This window comes from Nomascus leucogenys, chromosome 22a (assembly GCF_006542625.1).
Source record: "Nomascus leucogenys isolate Asia chromosome 22a, Asia_NLE_v1, whole genome shotgun sequence".
Taxonomy (NCBI): domain Eukaryota; kingdom Metazoa; phylum Chordata; class Mammalia; order Primates; family Hylobatidae; genus Nomascus; species Nomascus leucogenys.
Window position 1 is genome coordinate 5,180,800 of NC_044402.1, and position 24,658 is coordinate 5,205,457.

Genomic DNA, 24,658 nt, shown 5'->3' on the forward strand with positions numbered 1-24,658 from the left:
ATGCGCTGTGGCCCAGGAGCAGTACTAGAAAGCCCTTTCCTAGCTATGAGACCTCCTCCACAAAGGAATGGACGTTCAGTGAAGTAGTGAGCTCTCTAGTCCCGGAGGTAAGCAAGTCGCTGGGTGGCATCTAGGACCTTGTGGATGCCCCAGCAGCCTGGCTGGGCTTACCCTGAGGGGCTAAAGGGAGTGGTTGGGCCCTTTGGCCCCGTGGTTCATGAAGCCTGTAGTGTTCCTCTTGGGGAAGGGGCCACTGATGTTTCCCAGCCATGGAAGTGCCTGGTAGACCTCACAGATGCTTTGATGGTCCAAACAGGTGCCTCTGAATGCCACATCCTTGGGCTCCAGGCTGAGAATGCAGGGGAGGGGATTTCTTGCCCCCCGTCCAGGCCTCAGATCCCTCCTGGCTTTCCTGTTCCAGCCCAGCAGCTCACCAGACCCAGCGTCACCAACATAGGGTGGCTCTTAAGACCTTGCCTGCCACCTACCCACAGCATTCCTGCCTCCGCCCTCCTCCAGATGCTGTGCTTTGCTGGCACAGGGCCCACTGTCCATGCTCCCTCTAACCACCCCCTTCCCGAGGGGCCTGAGCTCTCTCAGCACCCTTTGAGCTACCCCTGGTTCCCTCGGCGTGAGCCTTGCCCAGCCGCTTTTTCCTGGCCTGGGGGTACGGGTTTGCCCAGCTGTGGCTGCCACCTCCAGGGCCCCATGGATGGGCAGGAGGATCCATCCACCCAGAAGGCTGCATCTCCCTCCTCAGGGCCACACAAGGATGTTGGGGCACAGCAGACCGGGGCCTCTCTGGCTGGGGCCCTGGGCCCCCAGCTCAGCGACCCCTGCTCCCCTGGCCCCCACCCCTGCCCAGCTGCCGGGGGGCCTAATCCAAGCCTGTGGGAAGAGGCCCTGGGTGGAGGCGGACGTGATAAGGAAGCCTGGATGCTGCAGATGTGGCTCTGGGCTCCTGCCTCAGGCGGATTTGACGAACTTGCTGAACTGCAATTCTCCATGGCTTAGGGGAGCTGGGCCCGGGCCAGCACATGCATTATTCTCAGCAGCTGCGGGCTGTGGTGAGCCAAGGGGCGGAGGCCTGGCCAGGCAGAGGCTCCGAGGCCAGCCAGGCCTCCTAACCCTCCACCCTGGGACCCAGCGAGTTTGGGGGGGTGCCATTCCCAGAGGTGCCGAAAGGGGCTCACAGATGCCAGTACCATGAAGGCCCAACTAACAAAGGATTTCCAACCAGAAAATATATTTCCCAGGATTCTGTAGACCAGAGTGGGGTGAAAGACAGCTTTGTGCTAGAGGCACGCGGCCAATGAGTGGGTACTGGAAGTTGGACCCCGCTGTCTCCACTGGGGGCTGCACCCGCCGTGCTCTGGGCTGGGCCGCTTACAGGCATTTCCTCCAGGCTAGGCATGACCTTGACATTGCCTGAAGTTTCCGGTTCTCGGGGAAGGAAGGGGCCTCTCAAATGGCCAGGCCAGGCAGGAGCACGGGCTTGGGCTTCTTTGTCAGGAGGTGGGAGCTGCGCCGCTGTGCTCCCCGGGGCACCCAGCGCCAGCAGCACGCCCGGTGGAAGGAGTATGGGCTTCACAACTTCCAAGGCCTCCAGGGCAGGTTCCAGGTGGACACCACAGCTGTCAGCCTGGGTTGCCCCCTGGCGTGAGGCTCGCAGGTTCTGTGGATGTCATCAGACTGGCAGAGTTAGTGCTCCTCAAGAAATGGAGGCTGTCACCTCACCCAGTGGGGCGGCAAGAGCTTCAGGAAGCCACCACGTGGATAAGGGTGGGCGCAGAGCAGGCTTGAGGAGGGAGGCTGGGCCGGGTCTTCACCCCAGAGTCTGTTTTGACACCGGAGCCTCGAGCGGAATTCTGTACTCTAGACAATAAATTTCCACACACATAAGCAGAGAGCAGCGTTTCTGCTTCCGGCTGCCTCGTCTCCTAGAATAGCTGTCTTTTTTTTTTTTTTTTTTTAGGGGAGTTTTGCTCTTGTTGCCCAGGCTGGAGTGCAGTGGCGCGATCTCGGCTCACCTCAACCTCCACCTCCTGGGTTCAAGCGATTCTCCTGCCTCAGCCTCCCGAGTAGCTGGGATTACAGGCGCCTGCCACCACGCCCAGCTAATTTTGTATTTTTAGTAGAGATAGGGTTTCTCCATGTTAGTCAGGCTGGTCTCGAACTCCCGACCTCAGGTGATCCTCCCGCCTCGGCCTCCAAAGTGCTGGGATTACAGGCATGAGCCACCGCACCCAGCCAAATAGCTGTCTTTTAATTACACGGAAAGGTCACCAAAAAAAAAGGGAAGAAAGAAAGCCAGAGTCACTAGAAACTCATCTCCATGCCTAGAACCTCACAACAAAGTAGCTGAGAGGCCAGGCAGGTCCAGGCGGGCGCTCCAGCCAGGCAGGAACTTGAGGGGCAGGGGTGTGGGGGCCACAGTCACGGTCCCTCCACCCGCAGGGTGGGTTGATAGATTGTGGAGACTGTGAGCACCTTCCTTCCATATGGCTGAGCACCCAGGCCCTGGGCTTGGCACTGGGAACAGCAAGCCAGCAGCTCCAGCACCCTGTAAAGTCCAGGGGAGGGGGGGGACATTTGAACCCATTAATCACACAAATTTTGCATCGCAGTGTGAGATGCAGGTGAGTGCTGCAGGCCTGGAGTAGGGGAGTGTCTCCGTCAGAGAAACCGTGGAAGGCTTCCCAGAGGAAGCAGTGCTGGAGCTTTGAGGAAAAGTGGGTAGTAACCAGGGAGCCTCTTCAGAGTCCAAGTAACTCTTCAGAATGACCCAGGCGCAAAAGACTACACCCAAAGAAAAGCTGGCTGCGTTCCCAGCCAGCTGAACTGCGGGCTGCCTGCCTCCTCCTCATCTGCGCTCCTGCCTCCCCACCTTTGTTTAGGCCATTCCCCCACCCAGAATGCCTTTCCAGGACAGAGTTTCACCAAGCTTAGTTCTGACTTTCTAAGTCACAGAGAACCACAGCTGGAAGAACCACAGAGAGGCCTCCTCCAGGGACACCACCTGAGCCTCAGCACTTCGTAGCTGCTTCTTCATCTCAGGCCAGTGTGAGTCGGGGTGAGGGCTCCAGCCCCCTTGGAGCGCCCAGCATCAACCCCGTGTGCCAGACAAGCTCCGGAAGTGTGTTGGAAGGCAGGGTCGATATTGCCGGCTTTGGGGAGATGAGTCGATAACGATTGAAAGTGAGCAAAATATTCTCCTTTCTCTCCCTGTAATGGGAATTTGAAAATCAGATTTACTGGTCAAAGTAACAAAATGTGCATTCTCAGTTCAGCCCCACCCCTGGGACCAGTCACTTACTTAAAAATACATATTAAAAATACAGTGAATCATCTCCACTATGTAAAAACAGCAATGCAAAGCAAATGTGCATGCACGTACCCATGGGGCAAAACGCATAACAAAAACCCCCACCCTGGTCATCGGCCTGCGGCACGGTCTTGTGGGGTCTCAATTTCCTTCTTTGTGTTCCTATATTTCCCATCTATTTCTCAGTGAACTGATTCCTTTTAAGGTAAAGAGAAAAGATAACATTTTAAAATAAAAGAATAAGGTATCAATATTATTAATTGCAGTTTTAAGAAGTGCCCCCGGCCCATTTTTCCATCCCCACTTTGAAAGTGACAGAGTCTCAGGTGGCCCTGTTTCCAGGCAGACGTTTCTGCACGTGGCCGTGCACACGCAGGCAGGACGTTTGGTCTCCTGCTCTGTTCACTTAACATTAAAGATAAGCATCCCTCTCTCCCCACCAAGACTTCATAATTACGGTGGTTAGGGGATGCAGCATCTTCCTCCCAGCAGCCTGGATTCTAGCTTTAAATTCGGTGGGGAGAGTGGCAGCCTGTAGAGCTATTAGTGGGGAGTGATTGATGGTTCACTTGGAGCAAGGCTAGCTCAGCTGCACACCCCCGGGGGAGCATGTTGGCCTTATTAATCCTGTGTACCTGTCTGGCCTGGGAAACGACTGTGTCGTGTGCCCCCAGAAAAAGCCCTGAGCTAGCCTTCTGGCTGCCAGTGCAGCCCCCCAAACCCAGTGGGGAGCTTCTCAGAGCCCAGCCAGGGTCCCAGCCGGAGGACCGCAGGTTGCTTGCTGTCACACTCATTTTGCTCCCTGGCATTCGAAGTCCTCTCAGGGTTGATCTGTTGCATGTCTCAAGCTGGGTCCCTTGTTTCCGCAGCGGGCACTGTGGAGTGTCCTTACTGCATCCCCTCATGTCAGGACCCTCCAGAAGTCCCTGTACACACACAGCCGTAGTCAGTATCTGTCTGCTTAACCTCTCATCCATTCCTCCACCCCTTCCCCTACTAACCAAATGGCAGGCTGTGCCTTATGCAAGAGCCCTCCAGGCCCCAGACCAGACCTCCCCAAAGGGGAGAATTCAGGAGGAAAATGGGCAGGCAGGCAAGAGTTTCCTCTTCTTTCCCCTAAATCTTACTCCTCCTCCCATTTTTTTTTTCCATCTCAGAAAATGGCGCCAGCACTCATGCAGTGGCCCCGCTGGGTCACCCTCCTGTAACAGCCCCCAGGCCAGCCACGGTCAGGCCAGCATGAGGCTGCCCCACCGCCACTTCTCAGCAATTCCTAACCCCCCATTCCTTCTCCACTGGGACGGGACCAGCAGCCTCCCAGCTCCCCTGCCTGCCTATGGCAACTTGGCTCTAATCCCCTCCTCTCTGCACTACTCAGAAGCACAGTAAAATGTCAAGCTGAACACACTTAAAAATAAATAACACTGCCCTTAGGACAAACTCCAAGCCCCTTACTACATCTGCATGCCCACCCTCTGGCCCCTTTCTCCCTCAGTCTCCATTGCAGAGATGGACTCCCTCGTGCCTCCTGCTCAGAAGGAAGGAAAGTGAGTAGAAATAAACGCGGGGCTGGAGATGGCTTGACTGGCTTGTAAGAACCCGTTGTTAAATTTTCAAGAGATCTTGTGAGCTGTTTTTTAAACATTTGGCAGCTTGAACCAGCCATGGTGGGAGTATTTACACCAGGGAAATTGGCAAACACCACAAACCCGGGCTTTAGTTCAGCACTAACTCAACTCCCAGTTCTTCCCTCACTAGCCCCAAATTCAGCGAGGAATTGTGGACTCACAGAATTGGAAAGGGTCTTGAATCAGCCCTTCTCATGAGAATCCCATTTCACTCATTCATGCACACCATTCAGTCATTCAACAAACACCATCTGACCATCTCCCCAAGTCAGGCTCTGTGCCAGGCCCTGGGCTGGCCTCAAGAGCACACACTCCAAAGCACATGCCACTCATGTATATGACAACGTGGTAAAGTGCTTTAACCAAGGGATGGCCGAGGTTGGGGTGGGGGCCTGGAGGAGGTTATTTCCTGAGGACATAAAGGAGACCCCGCACTGTTTTTAACATGACTCAAGTGATTTAAACTTTCAGAATTTGTTCAGATTGCTTCTGTGGGCCAGCACATGAGCTTATAAATTAGGAATGATATTGGAGGCAAGTTACAGCAAACTCAATCGATGTCGGCTTAAACACACGAGGCTTTTTTTTTTTTCTCACTTAGCGAGAAACCTGGAGGTGGACAGTTGCTGGTGTTGGTTCCACAGCTTCACAAAGCCCTGGGGACCCTGGGCTCGCTCTTCTCCCTCCCATCTCTCGCTGCCTGCCAGTGTCGGCCACAGGATATTAGTGGGCTCCCACCCCCGTATCCGCGGCTCGAGGGCGGGTCGAGGGCGGTCAGGGCAGCAGGAGCCCTCTGTCTCCTGTTACCAGGGGCTTTGGCTGGCGCTTTCACTGTGTGCTGGGTGCCCCTGGAGAGAAGCTGAGCTGCTTCTTCCTCTGAGTCCCTGAGCCCAGCCCCCAACCCCCGGCCAGGTACAGAGCAGCATGTTTGCCTGAGCTAAGCAAACAACGCGACGCTATTGTCAGAGGCCTGGCAGGGCAGCCGGCTCGTGGCCGCGTCTCCGCCTGAGGAGTGAGATAATGCTGCCGTTCTCATCTGTAATCAGCTACCTAATGAGCTACATCGTCTGGCTGTCCAGGCTGCTACCTAGCAGCTGGCTGGGAGCCTGCGGAAGCCCCATTAACCTTTTCAGTTCCGGCAAAGAGCACATTTACCAAAAGATGAGGGATCTCGGGTCCAGACGGGCCAGCCCAGGACCAAGGCAGGAGCCTGAGAATCCATCACCCTGAGAGCCAGGACAGCGGCATCCCCAAGTCTCACGAGCTCGCCTGGAGAAAGGGGCTGCGGAGAGTAGACACCTAGAGTATCCAGCAGATCTTAGCTGTCAACATCAGGGTCCCCTCTCATGAATTTCATCAGAATGGGGCTGGTCGGGGGTGCCTGAAGCCTTGTGAGATCTCCAGGAAACCAAGCTTGACTCTGCCTATGTGGGAACAAAATGGGCTGAGAGAAACACACAAGCACATGCCGTGCAGGTGCCCAGACGCAGACCCAGAGACAAGGATTTCGGCAAGGGCACGTGGTTTATTTGGGAGGTGATTGCAGGACTGCAGGGAACGGGGAACAAGGCAGGGAGGAAGGGGCCAGCCCGGGGAGCTTCATCAAGCTGTAACTGCTTCCACAATGGCGCTCCGTCCCAGGGCCTCTAGACCTCGGGAGGAGAGAGCTTGGAGCATCCTCCTAAATGCTCACTGCTGGCTGAGGGCTGTTCCCAAGAGGACAGGATCTAATTCTCTGGCACTTTGACCTGCTCTGTGCACAAGAGCGCCTCGGGGAGGCATCGTGTTTGATGCTGATGGGGTGTCAGACCAGAGGGCAGGGAGGGGAAAGAGCAACGGCACAGGCAGGGCCCCCAGTTGCTCTAGGGAGCCCCTCTGCTGCTGTCTGCTCTGCTCAGCACCTGGGATGCCAGGATGAGACTCTGCCTCCCATGCTCACTGGAGGGTGGTCTTCTGACATGGCCTTTCTATCCCTGCTCGGTCTCGCTCAGAAGCTTCTGCAGGGGTCACCCAGGCCCATGCAGGACCTTGGCCACAGGACCTCTGGGGAGCATTGCTTTAGCTTTCTGAGCTCTGTGGCACAAGAGGGCAGGAGGTGCTTGGAGTGGTCTCGAGTGAGGGGGCCTGTGGTATCTACTGCACCCACCTCAGGGCCTTTGCACGCACTGTTCCCTCTACTTGAATGCTTTTCCCAGTCTTTATGTATCTGAGTTTCTCCTCGTCTTTCAGGTTCTGCTTGGATTTCAGCTTCTCAGAGAGGCTGTCACGGCCCTCTCTCTCATTCGACCTCTCTCTGTTACCATCTAGCACATCATCTGATTGCATTTTCTCCAGAATGATCTTGCTTGTCTCCATGTTTCTTCTCCATCTCCTCTTCTAGACAGAAAGGTCTAGGAGAGTCACATCCTTCCTCCCTTGTTCAACAAGGTGTGCCCAGTACCTATGCCCATGCTTGGCACACAGTGGGGCCTCAGGAAGCATTTGCTGGTGAGTTATTGATGAACCCATCTCTGGGGTTGCTATGGATTTCTCATGGCAGTGTGCACAAAGGGCCTAGCAAAATGCCCAGCGCCTAGTAGATGCTCAATAAAATGCCAGCTCGGAAAAGGGTGAGATTAGCATCATTTTCTTGTCTAGCCTCTCCATTTTCTGAATAAGGTGACTGCAGCCCAGAGAGGGTCGGGAACTTGAAGAAGGTCACACAGCACATCCCTGCAGAAGAGGAATCAAGAACCCTGGTGTATTCCATGATAGCCCCCTCCATTTCTACTTTACCTGTGGTAGCTCAGGCCCCTGGAGAGTTCAGCTTCCAGGTTTTGAAATAATAGAGGGAAAAGTTATAGCTCTCCTATTCCTCAAGAAAAATTAATTCCACTGCCAGGCATTTGTCCCCCACGCTTCAGAATCTGGGGATCCAATCACGGCCCTGCCTTTGCCGCCGCCGTGCTTCAATGTTTCAGAGGCAGATTCTCAGGTAAAATATTTCCATCCCAGTGGCCCTGGGCACAGCAGTGCCCCAAGTAATCTCCCTCAACACAATACAAATGGGATACAATGTCACCCATCCCGGTTTTAAACCAGAAGGTTGGAAAAACAAAATGCAGAGGTAGGAAGCGGTTCTGATTACAAGGAGCTGAAAGTAATTGCCTTCCAGCAGAAAGCCGGGTGCACCTCCGCCGACATCAGGGGGCCGCCTGCCCACCCCCCATCCATCATCCCATCGTGCGGACTTTGAATATTAAGTAAAGTTTTATTTATGGTTCTTCTTGCGGGCTCATGACTCTCAAGCGAGGCAGGGATAATAACAAACCCTCTCACACAAAAGTTAGGCTATAAAAAAATAATTAAGGAGAATTTTCCCCGCAGTACAGGCAGCTGAGAAGCTTAGTCCTTCTGCAAACAGACTCTGCCATGGCCTTCATAATGAAAGCAAATTGCTTCTGCGCTGGAAGTGGCAGGCGCGTGAGGAGTGGGAACTCAAGCCAGCTTCTCCCCTTCTAGCTGCCCCGATGGAGATGGGCCCTGGGGGAGGTCACATCGCCGGCATCCCTGAAAAGAGGCCCACCCTTGGTCCACGCCCAGATGAGCGAGCCCCAAGAATGCCAGGAAGCAGCAGAGGTTTTTTTTGTTTTGTTTTGTTTTGTTTTGTTTGCAGAAAGTGAAAGGTGCACTTGTAGCAGGTGGCAGTAGAATGACAGGCTGTCAGGGAATGTCAGCCTGTTCAACTGGCCCCAATTTACCAGGTGGGGAAACTGAGTCTGGGTGGATAAGAGGGATCAGGTTGATTCTAAATAGCCCAAGAGCAAGTTCGGGATGCCAGGCATGGGGTGGGCCCCCGAAGAGGCAAATTTTGGCCAGGACCAAAGGCTGGTGTTTTATCACTGCCAAGGTGGCCAAAGGTTTGCCACCATCCCTGGAAGAGCCACATTCTGGGTTCCAGGTGGGTGGCCCTTACCACCACGACCATCACCACTTCCAGGACTCTGCTCTGTGCCAGGAACCACGCTGAGTGTTTTGCCCAAGTTATTATGACCCATTCTCACAATAACCCTGTAGGCTCCTCACTGTCCCCATGCTGCAGATGGGGAAACTGAGGCTTCAGGGTTGCTCCGCATGTGCAGAGAGGCAAAGAACTTCTCGTTCTCTGAGCAAGGAGTAGTGGCTTAGACAGGCAGCCAGGGGCCGTTTCTCTGAGTGGAGACACATTGCTGAACAGAAGCCTGGTGCGTTTTTGCCCCACTTTTCCCCTTTTCTTGTCTTAGTCTTCTGTCATCAGCCAGGAGCCCCGTGTGGGCGTTCACTTTAGCAACTTCATTTACTAAATGGTATGGAGCACATATTTCTGTGTTTGGAGCACATGAATTCAAGCAATAAATATTTACCAATGGACAGCTCTGTGCATGGCAGGAGGGACGCCACGGGAACAAGATAGACACAGCACACCCTGAGAACAGACTGGGGGTGGGCATGGCACAGTGTCCCCGTCAGGCAGACAGCGTGTGCGAAGATCCTGAGGTGGAAGGGGTATTTTCCCCCAATTGTTCTTCTGTCACTGTATGTCAGCCAGCATTGAACATTTGTTTCTGCAAGAGTGTCTGTGTGTGTGTGTTGGAGCGGGACGGGGGTGGGGCAGTTTGCATGTTCACATATTCAACTGATACTAGTATCAGCACTGTGCTCAGTCGGAGGACACAGGAGTAAGAGCTAAGTGCTCTCAGCCCTCTGGAATCATAGCTCTTATTAGGCTTAAAAGTGCTCAAGGAACCTCCTAAGAAGAGCCCCAGCTCCCAGAGTTCCAGGGCTGTGGGCCATGCCTTCCTCCTCATCTCAACATGCAGCTTCCTCATCTGGAATGCTCTCCTTCCTGATTGTCAAAATCTTCTTCACTCCTGGGAACCCAATGCCAGGGTCACCTCCTCTGGGAAGCCTTCCCTCAGTGCCCCTGGCTGGAGCTGTGCCAAGGCAAGGAGGAGTGCGTCAGAGGGCCCCAGGCTCACCCTCCTGTGTGAAGGCCCCAACGCCAGCCCAGCACCAGCACCTGGCAGGCCTCCATTAAGTGTTTCGAGGGATGGGCCCCACGTGGGAATGAAGACCCCAGGAAGACACAGCCCCCCAGTGACCTCCTGCTAGAAGGACACGCCTTCATGTCAGAGTCTGCAGCCAGCCTGAACCTCCTTAGAGGAAGTCATTAAAACAGACAGGGGCACAGAGGCCTCAGCCCAGCCTGTGCAGCCAGTTCACCAGACTGAATTGCCAGGAACCGGGTGCCGAGGAGATGCCTGCGCAGAAGGACAAGTAGGCTGAGGCTGGCGGTCCCATGATCAGTAACGAAGCAAAGCACCGGTCACAGCCAGACCCCCAATCAAAGCCCCCTCCGCATGGGGCCACTCCGTCCCCCTGAGGCAAAGAGGCAGGTGGGCAAGAACCCAAACCTAGGAACCCCATACACAGGGGAACTCGGGGGATGGGGCATCCTGAGACCCAGTCCAGATGAATGGAGCAGAGCACAGAGAACTGGGCATCATTTTTGCCCAGCTCAGCTCTGCTGGGCCCAGCCTGTGCTGTGCCAGGGGAAGGCCTCATCATGCCTGGGTGCAGGGCAGGGTTTCCAAGGCGTTCTAGCCCAGGGAAGGCTGCCTCCATGGCTGTGCACCAGGAACTCTGCCTGCCTCCCCGACATGTGCTGACTGGACTCTGCCCCCAGTGGCTCTGGACACAGCCCATTCCTCTCAGGGCATAGCCTGGGCCTGTGTGTACATGGGGGAACTTGTGAGTGTGTGTGCAGGTGTGTGTGAGGGTAGATGATGTGAGTACATGTGCACGTGTGTGCAGGTATGAGGCTGCTGGATGGTCCGTAGCTTACAGATCCGCTATAGCAGGGTCTCTTGAAGAGCCAGCAGTTGACCCCTCTCCCTTCCTCAGCCTGAGTCCAGAAGCTTCCTTTATGCCCCACCCCTCGCCGCTGCCCCCGTCCATCTTGGTCTGCCTCCTCTTTGTACTCTGTGCGCACCTCCCCCTGCACTGGACGGGGCTCTCAGCACTCCTTGCCTCTCAGACTCCATCCGGGAGGCCAGAGACCACTGCCCCTTCTCATGCCTCCAACCCCAGCCAGCCGCTGAGTTAGCACTGGGGCGAGCCACCAGGCCAGGCCCACTGTGCATGCTTGGTGTCCCAGGTGTGGTCACAACTGGCCGGGTGGTCAGGGCAGGCTGCATGGACTACAGGAAGATCTGGCGACGGCTGCTCTGGGTCCTGAGGCCAAGCGACCCCCTCCATGAGAGCCCAGCTGCCTGGCACTGCCACAGGGACCGTTTTTTCGAGATGAGACCAGGCATCAGCGTTTAGGGGACAAGAGAGGGCTAATACCCATGTCCACCCAGCCAGGGAACATTTGATCCACTGGCGAGAAGCGAGGGGCCGCTTCCGGCCTCCCGGGTGCCGCTGCTCTCCATCTGTGTGCGTGGCTAATGAATGCTCCTCAGGAGGCCTGGAGAATTCGCTTCCCGGGGCCCAGTTGCCTCCTGGAACGTGAGTGGGTGACCGAGGACATTTCGGGCAAGGTGCCCGGCCACCCCTTCTTAATAACCGTATGGACATCCATGTCCTGCCCAGACCCTCTGCTGCCCAGGGAGTCTCCCGGCCCTGCCTGTGGGCCAGGCTCCTGCCTCGCCCTCTCCAGCCTCGGTCTCCCTCCTACGCCGAAAGGCTGAGTCTGGTGATTTCAAACCTTCTTGCTATAAAGCATAGTTCTCCAAACATGCTCTCATACACGTGCCCCAAATGCACGAAACAGATCAAAATGGCCCAGGAGGGCTGGGGCCACATAGGCAACCAGGGCAATGCAGGGCCCAGGGTGGATGCTGAGGCCAGCATCCCTGCACTCAGCCTTGGTGGGTCACTGCATCTCTCTGAGCCTCAGTTTCCTCATCTGAGAAATGGGGATGCTGTCATCCTCCTGGAAGAGGTGAAGTTCAGTGTCTTGCAGGCCGGGTTTTGTCCTTTGCCTCCCCATGCTCACGTTCCTCATCTGTGAACTGAAGAGACTCAAACCCCACTCGCCTCCCAGAAGGCCATGTGCTATTCAGACCCGTGATGGTGGCTACAGTCACACGGGTGGCTGGAAAGAGGGGACCAAGAGCCTGGGAGAGGTAGGGCCAGGGGAGTGAAGGCTGAGGGCTGGGGGACTACCACGGGTGCTCCGCTGAGGCATCAGCTCTCTGCAGCCCCTCTCCAAGATGCCTGAGGTAGGCTTGGGAGGCGTGAGGGCGACCTCAGCACTTTTCACCAGCCCCACCCACCTCACAACCCCCTGGACGCCTGGAGATGCAGGCCAAGACTGGCTGAACTACGGGCATAGTCTGTACTTATCCCCCTGAATTCTTCCCTGTGTCTCATGAGAAAGAGAGGCACAGTCTCACATCTCCAAAGCCAGAATGATGAGGGGGTCCACTCTGACCCTGAGTTCTTTTTCTTCTTTGTCAATAACATAAGGAGGGCACCAGCCTGTCTGATCCTAGAATCTGTCACTCTGCAATGCCTGCCTGGATGGCTGCTGACCTTCACCCGGAAAGCCAAGGCTGTTGAGATAACAGTACCAACTCAAAGAGGAAAGAAAGCACGGGATCGCTGTAGCAAGGGGCCAGGCAGCATTCTATTCCTTGGTTGGGGATCCGTGGGGGAGGCGTCCCTGGGCACAGCACATTCCTTCCCTGTGCAATGGAAATCCCTGCCCCCAGGTGAACACAGTGGGAAGCGCTGGAGAGTGGAGAGCAGGGACTCGGCCAGGCTGGCTCTGACCCACTCAGTCCTCCCTCACCTGCTCTGTCTGTCTGCATCCCACTGAGTGCTCAAGTCACTAAAGCACTACCGTTTACAGTCATTTGCTAAATGGATGGTCCACACCTGGGCAGTTTGTCCCACACCCTGAGGCAGGGTTCATCCTGCTCTTCCTGAATGAGAACTTCCAAGGCTGGGCTGGGGGAATAGAATTTTCTAAAGTTTTCCAGGTGATTTTTCCACAGTCAATGAGAAGACCTGGATGAGGGTCCATGAGTCTACACGCCACCAAAAGCCCCCGGGAAAGCACAAGGGGGAAAGCCCAGGTGTTAGGTTCAGAAGGCGCTGGGGAAGCCTGGCTGCCCCGAGAACGTCCTCTCTGAGAGATTTCAGGTGAGTCACCTCTCTGGGACTTCAAGAGCCAGCCCAGTAGCACCCTCCTCTGGGATGGAACCACTGGTCCTTCTCCCACCTTCCCTCCGTCTTTGCCCAGACATTGCCACCAAGGGACTCAGCACAGTGAGTGTTGCTTTCCATGGAGTGTGAGCCACTGACTGCCACCACCACCAGCTCATGCCTCTTCTGTGCCAGATGAGTCAACTGCCTTAAGTAATTCTCACAGCAACCACCTGCCATTCTGCCCACTTTCCTGGTCAGTAAACAGTGCCTCACACAGAGGTGCAACCTGGCTGAGCTGCAGCTCAGCTCCACAGACTCGGAAGCAAGTCAGCTTTTGATCACGGAACCTCCTGGAAGGCAGAGTCCCCGGACTTCGCCCTCCCACCCTCCCTCTCTTCCTCTTGCAAACAGTTGTTCAAGGTCTGCTGTGTGCCAGGCATTGTCCCGGATGCCAGGGCTGTGAAGACACATCAGAATGGCCTGCCAGGGGAAACAGATGCTGGGGCAAATGCTCCCAGGACAGGGTGGCAGGAGCTGGAACCAAAGGGAATTCATTTAGACTACAGGGTCACAAGGAGGAAAAGGATGTCTCTTTGGGGGTGGGGTATGCAGAGACGCCACAGAAAAGGCAGAAAGTCTTTGTTTTCCTGGGGCCCCCAGCACACAGCAGGAGTGGCTAAAAGCCTGGAGGACATGGCAGAGCTTCCAGCCTGTTTCTTGCTCATCTCAGTCGTTGAAACTCCTCAATTTCACGATTGTACCAGCCCGCATCTGTTTATGCGCTCATTGGAATCCGCGCTGACAATATATTTGTTTAATTTCCAGCAAGAAGGGGAAGATTTGTCAGGGTCAGGGATACGTCTTGCATAAAACATTCTGATTAAACTCTGTTGGCCAGAGAATTACTTTCCCGTCATACTTAGAGAAATCTAGTTGTTTCCTAATTGGAGTCGCTGCCTCGCCAGCGCGTTCACCATTTACAGTTCACTCTCTGCCAGATGTTGCTTGATGTAAATTCCTCCCCAGAAGGGGGCCCCAGGTGTCTCGGGAGAGGTGCTAACTGGCACAGGCCACGGGAGGCCTCTGCGTGCTGAGCTGGAGGAGAGCCAGTGTCCTAACGGGAGGCCGGGAAGAGAATGTCCTTGTCTACACTGGCCGAGGGGGGTGGTTATTAAAAAACATGGGACCAGGGCCAGGTGCGGTGGCTCATGCCTGTAACCCCAGCACTTTGGGAGGCCGAGGCTGGTGGATCACAAGGTCAGGAGTTCCAGACCAGCCTGGCCAGTATGGTGAAACCCCGTCTCTACCAAAAACACAAAAAAATTAGCTGGGCGTAGTGGCACACGCCTGTAATCCCAGCTACTCAGGAGGCTGAGGCAGGAGAATCGCTTGAACCCTGGAGGTGGAGGTTGCAGTGAGACGAGATCCAGCCACTGCACTCCAGCCTGGGTGACAGAGCAAGACTCCGTCTCAAAAAAACAAAAACAGAAAAACCACGGGACCAGCAGAGTGTCTCAGCATCATCAGCTGTCTGACAGGTGAGAGCCCACTTGGAGCCCAGTGGTGCAGCCAGAGATGGGGAGGGCTATTGTGCTAGCCTGCTGAGGGCTGAGTCGGTCCTTGGCCTTGACAGAAGGGGCTGGCAGAGGGGCACTGCAGGAAGCCAGCAAGCAGGAGGCCTCACTCAGCCTTGGATGGGGCAGAGAGATCGCCGAGCAGGCGCAGTAAGGAGCTGTCTGCCTCCCGAGAGGGTTTTGGGTAAGGATAGACTTTGACTGTGTCTTGAGGGGGAGTGGGGGGGAAGCAGGAGGAAGGATGGGGAGCCACCACTTACTGTACAGCTATTGTGTGCCAATTCTTCATATATTTAGCAGTCCTGCTAAGTAGTGGTTATTACGTCTATTTTTCAGATGTGGAAGCTGAGGCTCACAGAAGTATAGTGGCTCATGTGGAGTCACAGCCAGAAAACAGAGGAACAGGGATGTGAACACAGGACCCGGGATCAGTATACCTGGAGCCTGGCCCACTGCACACAATAAAAACCACAGGAGGGCAGAGGAGGGGGAGGTCACCACGACCCTTGGTGCGCTCCCACCCACAGGAATACAGAGGTCTCTTTTCACTGTGCAGGCATGGCTCATCATCAGTCAGTATACAGGAGACACAGACCCTCCCACAGTCCCCCTTCCATGTTCACAGCAGACATTGCTAATCAATCACAGCATGCCTCCAAGCACCAACACCAACAATCAGGGTTGGTAGACTGGACGGACCAATTCGCCATCCTGGGCTAGTTCTTTGATTTTAGTGGCTGAACTGCTCAATACAGTAGCCACGAGCCACATGTCGTTACAGGGTGCCTAAAATGGAACTCACATCTAAAGTGCATTTAAGTACAAACGGCATGTTGGATTTTGAGACATAGTCTAACAAAAAAAGTAAAGTATCTAATAAATGTCGTGTTGATTACATGCCAAGATGATACTATTTTGGATACACCGAGTTAAAGAAAATATAACACTAATTTCACTTTTCTTGTGTACTTTTTAGAAATGTGGCTTACGTTCGGTTTCCGTTGGACAGCGCTGGTCTCGAGTTCAAGCTGTGCCAACAGCGCCCCTGGTGGCCGAAGTGGGTAAATTCATCTCACCAAGGGCTTGTTTTTCTACTGGAGACCCAGCGCAGGTTACTCCGCGGTTCTGCACCTGTTTCCTCATCTGTGAAATGGGGACAATAACAGTTCCTATCTCATAGATTGCAATTGAGGAATAGATGAGTTAAAATATGGAAAGTATGTGAAGCAGCACCTGGCACCGTAATAAACGCTGAGTGACTGTTGGCTATGTTTTTATTATAGCATCTTGTCCACTGGGAGGTAGATCGCAGGCCCTTTTCTCTCCTGAGCCTCCCGATCTTGGCCCCACTCCAGAGCAGCCTCCACTCCCCAGGAGAGATAGGAGCTGACGTCCAGCAGGAAGAGCACAGCTTCCTGCCGTGTACACCGGAAGAGGCCCCACCAGGCCAAAGCCATGAAGCCATCACTGGAGCCACTTCCTGTGTCTCACTAATAAGCTTCCCCGTCACCCCTCACTGGGGTTCTGGTTGCCACCTGAGCTTCTGAACCCTGAGCCCAGTTCAGATCTCTGGAGTCCTCAAAGCCCCCGACACTCTTGCTGTTCCCTGACTCTCCCCATAGCATGGTTGCTGACACTGATCCTTCCAGGAAGCTGCTTAACTCAGTCCCATTTCTCAACAAGCTCTGAGAATCATTAAAAATAATAATAGCTGTGCCTTTGCAGATATAATGCAAGAATGGCTAGTTGTGGCATTTCTGCAAAGCTTAAAAAACACAGAAAAATTATTTTAAAAAAAGGAGGGGGCAAAGGCTTTGGTAATTCCACCACCAAGAGTCAGCCACTAGTTACTATCTTCCTAGCTCCCTTGCTAGAGCAGTGCTGTCCAATAAAAATGTAAAGCGAGGCCGGGTGCAGTGGCTCACACCTGTAATCCCAGCACTTTGGGAGGCCGAGGTGGGAAGATCACCTGAGGTCAGGAGTTCGAGACCAGCCTGGCCAACATGGCAAAACCCCATCTCTACTAAAAATACAAAAATTAGCCGGGTGTGGTGGCATGTGCCTGCAATCCCAGCAACTCAGGAGGCTGAGGCAGAAGAATCGCTTGAACCTTGGAGGCGGAGGTTGCAGTGAGCCAAGATCACACCACTGCACTCCATCCAGCCTGGGCAAAAAAACAAAGTAAAGTGAGCCACATAAGTAATTTCACAATTTCTAGCAATATGTTTTGAAAAGTAAATTTCACCTGGCTCTTAACCAGGTGAAATTAATTTTAACAATGTATTTTATTTAACCCAATGTATTCAAAATACTATCATCTCAATGTGTAATCGATATAGAAATATTCGTGAGATCATTTACATTCTCCTTTTGTACTAACTCTCTGAAGTCCCGTACGCTGCTTGCACTCACAGCACCTTTCAATTGGGTCAAACTGCATTTCAAGTGTTCAGTACCCATGTGGCTCATGGCTACTATATCAGACAGTGCAGGTTTAGGGTGCTTTTTAAAGCAAATGGGCAAGTGTTGAGTGTGACAATGTTGGACTGTCAAGGCCTGTAGAGTTTGGGACCCTGCTGGTCCACACTTGCCCCTGAGCCTTGCAATAATGAAATCCCTTCCTTCCTCAGGGCCAGCTGCTCCATGCACACCATATAGAATCCATACACTCTTTCCCAAGAGCTCCATGCATTATTAGGTGGGGAATCGTTGGATGTCAGCAAAAGAAAGGGCAAGATAGCTCCATGGTGCCCTGGGTCGACGATGGAGAAGCATGCCTCTGAGAATCTTCCAAGGTAAAGAAACAGGGAGTCCCCAGTACCCCTCAATTATCCTCATTCACATTGCTACTGCCCCGTTTTCCACATTTCAGTTTCCTCGGATTTCGTACTCCAGGCAGAAGCTCCAAGACGCCTAGTACTTCAGGTTTGACATCCTGCCAGCTTGGGCTCCAAGCAATGGGCTCCCCGTACATTGCGAACTGCGTGTCTCCCAAGATGAAAGACTGTAAAAAAAAAAAGATAAAAATAGTTCCCGGGAAAGAGACTGCTTCAGCTGGCCCAGTTTGTAGAGTCCCTGTTTCATCTCTGATGTGAATAATTCATCTCTTCTAAAGTGCTGCTGTTAAGTTAGGAGCATCATTATTGCATTTTTTTTGATGAGGCACTTTTTAAAAAATCATAAACACCCAGCACATTAAGAGGAGAGCCTGAAGTACGTCATTTAGAGCCATTTGCTCAGGCAGAAAGCAGCGCTCGTGATCCGTGCCGTCAGCTTGTTCCCTAAGCTGACATATCAAAGCTGCCTTTGGTTTCCTCCTTTGCTTAGACTAGGGAGTATGACCTTGTTTCTTTTGAAGAGTTTGCAGAAGTGGCCCTGGAGAAGGAAACAGTCCGGCCTGGAAAGCAGGTGGCCGGAGAGCTGGCCCTCGCTCTCTTTGGGCCTCTTCTCAATTACCTTGTGAAGACAAGCACAAGTAAACAACTCTGGAGTGAGGCCAGCTCAGTATATGTTCTTGAAGAAGCCGAAGGGCATCTGGCGAGGCTCTGGGGATGTGAATAATAATATGAGTGATAGTGACTCATGCCACCATTAATTGATCACTTACTACATGCCAGGCTGCCCACACTAAGAGCTCTAGATGCGTTATCTCATTTCATCCTTGCAACGCTATGAAGAGGGACACTCCTATTATACCCATTTCACAGATGCGGGCACTGAGGCACGGAAGGCAGGAGTGAGTCATTTGCAGGGCTGTCTGCTCCTGTCCTTCTCCACCTCTCTCAGTGGGGAGGGACACTCCCCTCCAACTGCTGATAGTCCCTGGAATCCCAGCTGAGCCCAGAGCAGGTCTGCAAAGAGGTCACTGAGCTCCGTGACAGCAGGGTCAAGGTCACCCTGAAACCAGCCATCTCCTACAGAGCCAGGCTGCTCTCCCCTTGCACACAGGCTGCCTGGGCTCAAGTTCCGCCAGCAGACTTGGAGCAGGAGGGCTGCAGGCTGCCCTTTGTACGCACATGGGTCTCCAAACCAGCCTTTTTACAAAATGTATTTTAGCTGTGGGATCCTTTATTCCCGTGAATTCTTATCCAGAAGCCCAAAATGTAGAATAGATTTTCAGGGAGTTTTCCTGGTTGAAGGGAGGCATGGGGGACACAAAGACCCCTAGAACAGCCCCCTCAGCACCCTGGACCTGGGTGAACCAGTGCTCTGAGTGACTTCTTCGTTTGACCAGATGGGTCAACTGAGTCCCAGGGAGGGCAGCCACAGGGCTAACATTTACTGCGCACTCGCCACGAGCCTCACTGTGCGGAAGCTCTCTCATGGTGTTACATTCTCTCCGGTTACCCCGAAGCCTCAGGCTCCCCTCGTTCACCAAGCCCAGGTTTCTGGGAGTGAACCTGGTCCCGCTGCCTGCTCCACACCTTGTACATCTTTGTCTCAGGTCTCGAGGGACAGGATTGAGGTGGCCCTGTCCCTTCTGTCCCCTCCATCCCCAATGACAACTGATGGGTTCCAGGTTTTCTGTTTCCCTTTAGCAGGAAAATGGAGCCCAGAGATTTGGTCTGGCTTCCCACGTGAAAAGGCCGCCCTGCTGCTTAGCCGGTGTTGGCGTGGGCTGACCAGGTGCCTCCTGGCCTCTGGGGCCTCCTTTCTGGCACAGTAGAGCGGGGGTGGAGGGTGGCCCCACGGGGACAAGGCTTGGCAGAGCCAGAGGTGAAGTGGCCCGCATAGCAGCTATCCACAGCTGGGCCCAGGCCTGCCCCAGTGGTAGACACAGGGGCCCAGCTCAGGCCCCATAAAGAGGGAACTAGAAACGATTTTCCTCACCTCGCACAAATCCCATCCCAAATTCCCACCCACCAGCTTAGAGGGAGCGGAGGCCTGAGCTTATCTTCTCAGGTGGAGCTCGGGGATAGTGCTGGGGCCCAAAGGCCCCGGAATCCCTGTCTGGGCCTCTGAGCCCTGTCCTCAGAAGGCAGCGAGCCACTCTTCCGGCCCTGGGCCTGCGGATATGGGACCCAGTGTCTGTTTGTCCAAGTTCAAGGATTATGAAATGTGGGTTATTGCCCTGCTCTGCTGATATTGGCTCTGTGGGGCCTCCATCCCAACCCCCCTGATCGCAGAAGCCCCAAGCTTTCTGGAGATGTTTGGCCTCGTTTTATTCTCCCAAGAAGCCCCTGCAGTGGGCAGAGCAAGACTTTTAGCCCCATCTCCCTAGCGGGAGAACTGATGAGTCGCGGCAGTGCCCTGGCCCCAGCTAGCAGAAGTCTGGCAAGCTCCAGGCATTTCGAATCCTCTTGGGAATTCTCATAGGAGCCAGCCCCCTTTGTGCCAAGTGACTCCCACTCAGACCCATCAAACTTCGCTCCCCATGGGTTTGGGGTTGGCTTCAAGCCGGTGCCCCTGCAACTGGACTGGGACAGCCCTGAGTGGTAAAGCGGGGCTCTGTGGCATATCTCCCGGCAAGGAGCCCCCTGGCCACACCCACTGTCCAGGGACGCTGCCCCCAGCCAGACCCTCAGCCTCCTAGCCCTGGACCGAGACAGAGTGGGCTCGGGCCACACATGCGACCTCCCGTATATGTCCTGGGCTGGCACAACTGCTGGGTTGGCCAGCACTGGGCTAGGTCTGACCCCAAGATGGAATAAACAGAGAAAAATCCATGACAACTGGACTTAGCTCAGGGTGGGCCCTGCCGTGACGTCCTCTCATCCCGCAGAGCTGCCCACACACTCAGGGGCATGGAGAAGCCACAGGCTGGCCAGGGGCCCAGCACCCTGGAGGACACAGAGAAGCATGGAAGTCACCTGGGCTGGAGGGAAGGGGTCAAGGCCACCCTCCCAGGGACAAGGCCCTTCGGCTGCAGCTGCAGAGAGGGAGGGAGGAGGACGAGCAGGTCTGCCCTCTGCTCTGACACCAGGGGCCTTCTGCAGCTCCCCCAATGCTCCTCTCCCCATGCTCCTCCTCCCCTCCATGGCCTAGCCACCTCCCCTTTGCCCTCCTGGCTGCAGCCTCTGCTCCCCTCCCCATCCCACTTACCTGACCACATCCTGTATCTGCCTTCACTGCCACTCCACAGGGCCCCTAGTAGCCCCCTACTGTCCACAGGGACAGTCCCACTCCTCCCCACCGGGAACAGAGCCCAGCATGATGTGGCCCCTCAGGCTGTCCAGCTCCAGGACTCCTGTCCTGGCCACACCCTGCACCCTGGCCCCAGGTGCTTGGGGGCGTTCCCTGCACCTCCAAGCTTTAGCCACAGGTGCATCCTCCTGCTGGAAGATTCTCTCTCCCGTCCCCACCTACTGTTCACGCCCCAAGACTTGTCTTGATGGCCCGTCTCTGGGGACTCTCCCCATTCCCTGGCTCATCCACAGTGAACCCCCCTGGCTTGTCCAGACCCCACCCTCACCTGGACCACAGCTTGTCACAGTTGGCCTGCATGCCAGACTGTGGCTCCTCGGGCCAATGCCAGCATCTTTCTTTTCTTGAGCTTCTCTGAGGCCAGCCCAAGACACAGTTCAACCCATGTTTGTTGAATGAATAAATGACCTACAATGGGGCCTTACCCTTTCACACCCAGGACAAAGGCATTTGCTCCCTCCAGGTTTACTTTGCCTGAACCACCACCCTTGCTGTCCTCTGCTTCACCCTCGCCTCCCACTGCCCACACTGGGTGTCCACCTTAAAGGGAACCCCAAAGCCAATGAGGGAGGCATGAAACCCTGACTTCCGACTCCTCCCCACCTGAGCTCCTCCCATGGGAACCTCCTGATGGGGCAGAAGGTTCAGACTCACCTGAGCTGGGACCTACCTGTGTTCCTAAGGGTGTGGCCTTCCCGGCAGTTGGCTCCAAGTCACTTTGGAGAGACATTAGCATCCAGGCTCCTCTGACCCTCGAACGGGAGTGCTTTTTGCACCTCCTGGCAGGGAGCCCCCAGTGTCCATGTCTTCTGGTGTCACCTACTTCACAGCACGTCTCCCAAAATGCTTCAGAGCAGTTTCCATTTTTCCACGAAAGAAATGACCCGTTTCCCGGGCTCCTTTCTCCTCCGTGCCTTTGTGGCAGAGAGCGCTGCCTTTGTCGTAAAATAATTTCGGGCGCTTGCCTCTCTCTTTCACGCAGAACTGTTCAAGGCTCTTTCCTCCGACTGACTTTCATGTCGCAAAACTCCATTAAGCTTTCATCTGCCTGGGGGAGCCGTGCCTTGAGGAACCAGGGAAGGGAAGGAGTGCTCCGGACAGTGCGCAGGGGATATGTAAATGGTGCAGAACTCAGAGCCTGCCTCTGCCCCCCAGTCCACCCACCCATCTCCAGGCGAGAACCACCCTGCCTCGCGCTCCCCCGCCTGTTCTGGGAAGGGCGCTGTGAGGCAGGCAGGGCAGAGCCACCCTGAAATCCTCATCTGGATTGTTCGTTCATTCCGGTGGCAAAGAAGCTCACTCCCAGGAAACCGGGTGCATTCGAGGAAGCTGCTTCGGTGGAAAGAGCACTGGGGCAGGAGTCCAGGCCTGGGTTCAAGTGACAGCGGGTGCTGATTCCTCAGGGTTTCCACACCTCCTGGCAGGGAGGGCCTGGCTGCGTTGCCATCTCTAATATTTGCCTGATATAAAATGGGCCGCTTGCAGGGATTCCACACCTGTCTGAATATCCACCACCACAGGATTTTCTACCCCTTCTCTCTAAGAGGAACCCCCTAACTGTGTATGCTGAGATGCCACCAGGCTGGAGGCCCCCATCAGAGCTGCCACATCTCCCCGCCGTGTGGCCCTGGGTGAGCCACCTTCTCTATGTGCCTCAGTTTCCCAACTGTGTTTCCTCAGTGTTGTGAGGACTGAGTTCCATTGCAAACCACTCTCACACGTGCCAATGAAGTGTTATGGTTTCCAAATACATGCACCCCTCATAGGCTCTAATTCCCACCAAAAAAAAAAAAAGCACTGAGGTTTTCACCAGTGAGCCAGCTGATAGCAGCCAAACCGGAGGTGGGCTCAGGGTAACCAGCCTCCAACCATTTCAAAGCGGCCTTCGGACCTAACTTTCCATTTCCCCTGGGCAGCCACTCTCCTCCAAGACTCCCGCTGGGGAAGAGAACAGCCCCATCTTCTTTCTCCACCTCCAAGCCGAGGGGCACTCAGCCGTGAGCTGGCTGTTCACAAATCACTCACTCTTCATTCTCACAGCAACCCTCACCAAAGCCCCATGTCACAGATGAGGAAACTGAGGCTCCACGCAGGAAGCCACTTTCCCAAGGCCCCATCTGTCTCCCGGTGAGCTCCTTCCCAATGACATGGCACATGCTCCGTCTGTGCAAGCCCTGAAGCCACCTCCTGTTTTACCTGACTGGAGGCTGTCCTGCAGCAGGACACAGAGGGCTGGGCTGGGCTGCCTGGTTCCGGTTCTGTGTTTCTCTCTCCTCTGTGCCCAGTGCTGCCAGCCGACATCCAGCTGCCCATGGAAACGGCAGCCCCAGCAAGGTGGGCCGCCCTGGGCCACCCCCTGAACTTCTAGAGCCATCGGCTCTGCCCATCTGTGCCCATCTGTCTCACCTGTAACCCTAATGGCAGCCTCTGTTCAGGACCACCAGCACGAGCCAGGCCTCCCCACACCTCACAGTGTCACCTCTCCAAACACATCCCTGCCATCTGGAGCCCAGGGGACGGTTGGAAGCCTGCTGAGGGAGGAGATCAGGAGATGGAGGCTAAAGGGGAGAGCACCAGAGTGAGAAGGGGCTCCAGAAGCTAGGCTGAGGGCAGACCCTGCTGCCCCCTGAAAAGCCACCATCCAGTGGGGTCATTATTTTTCAATCGGGGAGGCTTTGTACGTGTATTTCTTAAAAATGAGGAGGGAAGGACGTCTGCAGGCACGTTTCCTGTGTTGGAGTCACCAGCAGCTCACGCCTCATTGCTCCCGTCTCCTCCAGCTGTAATTAAGCCAGAGACACCAGGCACTGCTGCCTGCCCAGCTCCAGTCCCAGCACGATAATCAGCCCCCAGTTAAATGAGGAGGATAAATAAAGGCAGGCTGGGACTCCAAGGACAACAGCCCCCGGTTACTGTCCTCCACAGACCCAGACCACCCAGCTGCCTTGGTCGCTGCGCAGTCAGAGGATGGACAGAACGTGCAGGGCCTCCTTGGTGGGAAGCCACGGACAGGTGGGGCCCCCCACGCAGGGCCTGTTTTCTTGTCTGTAATATGGGGGAGCAGACGAGTCCCCCACGTTACCCTCTGCAGGCCTCACTGTGGTCCTCTCCACTTTAGCCGTCACCTCTTGGCCTCCTGAGTCAGACCTGCAGAGGCAGGCCCGGGAATCTGCACTTCCCAAGATGCCCCAGGGAGCCCCTCCGTGGAACCACGTGTGCCAAGGCCTGGGAGGAGGGCATGTGGCCAGAGGATCCTGGGGTCCCTCTCCCAGCCCAACCCCACTCCCAGGCCCTGTGGCTGCTCCCCCTCTGCAAAGGCACCAGGAGGGAGGTCAGGCCCTGGCGGAGCCAGCGACGCAGGTCAGTGCCCCGGGCAAGTGGGTGCTGCGGTGGCCTCGGGCCACAAGGGGGCAGAGGCGCCCAGCGAGGCCGCAGCCTTCGCTCAGGTGAGCCGGGTCCGCTGCGCTGCGCGCCGGGGTCCTGCACCAACGCTCTTCGCGGCAGAGGAGACCCCGGGGGGCAGGGTCGGGCGGGGGCCTCTCCGTGTGGCCTGGGTGGTCCTCGGGTCCTCAGCCCCTGCCCCCGCCTCTTCTGGAAAGCTCCTCACAACGCTGCCCGGCCCTGCTGCCTCCCAGCCCCGACACAGGAATCCCATCTCACTCCAGCGACCGCCCTCCCCTTCCACGGTGCAGGCGGCTTCATCCCTGCTGAGTCTAATTCCACCCTCATTCGCCCCATTTCACAGGAGGAGTAAACTGAGGCCGAGAGAGGGCAGGGGCTGGAGCCAAGGCCCTCCCTTCTGGAGCAGCAAT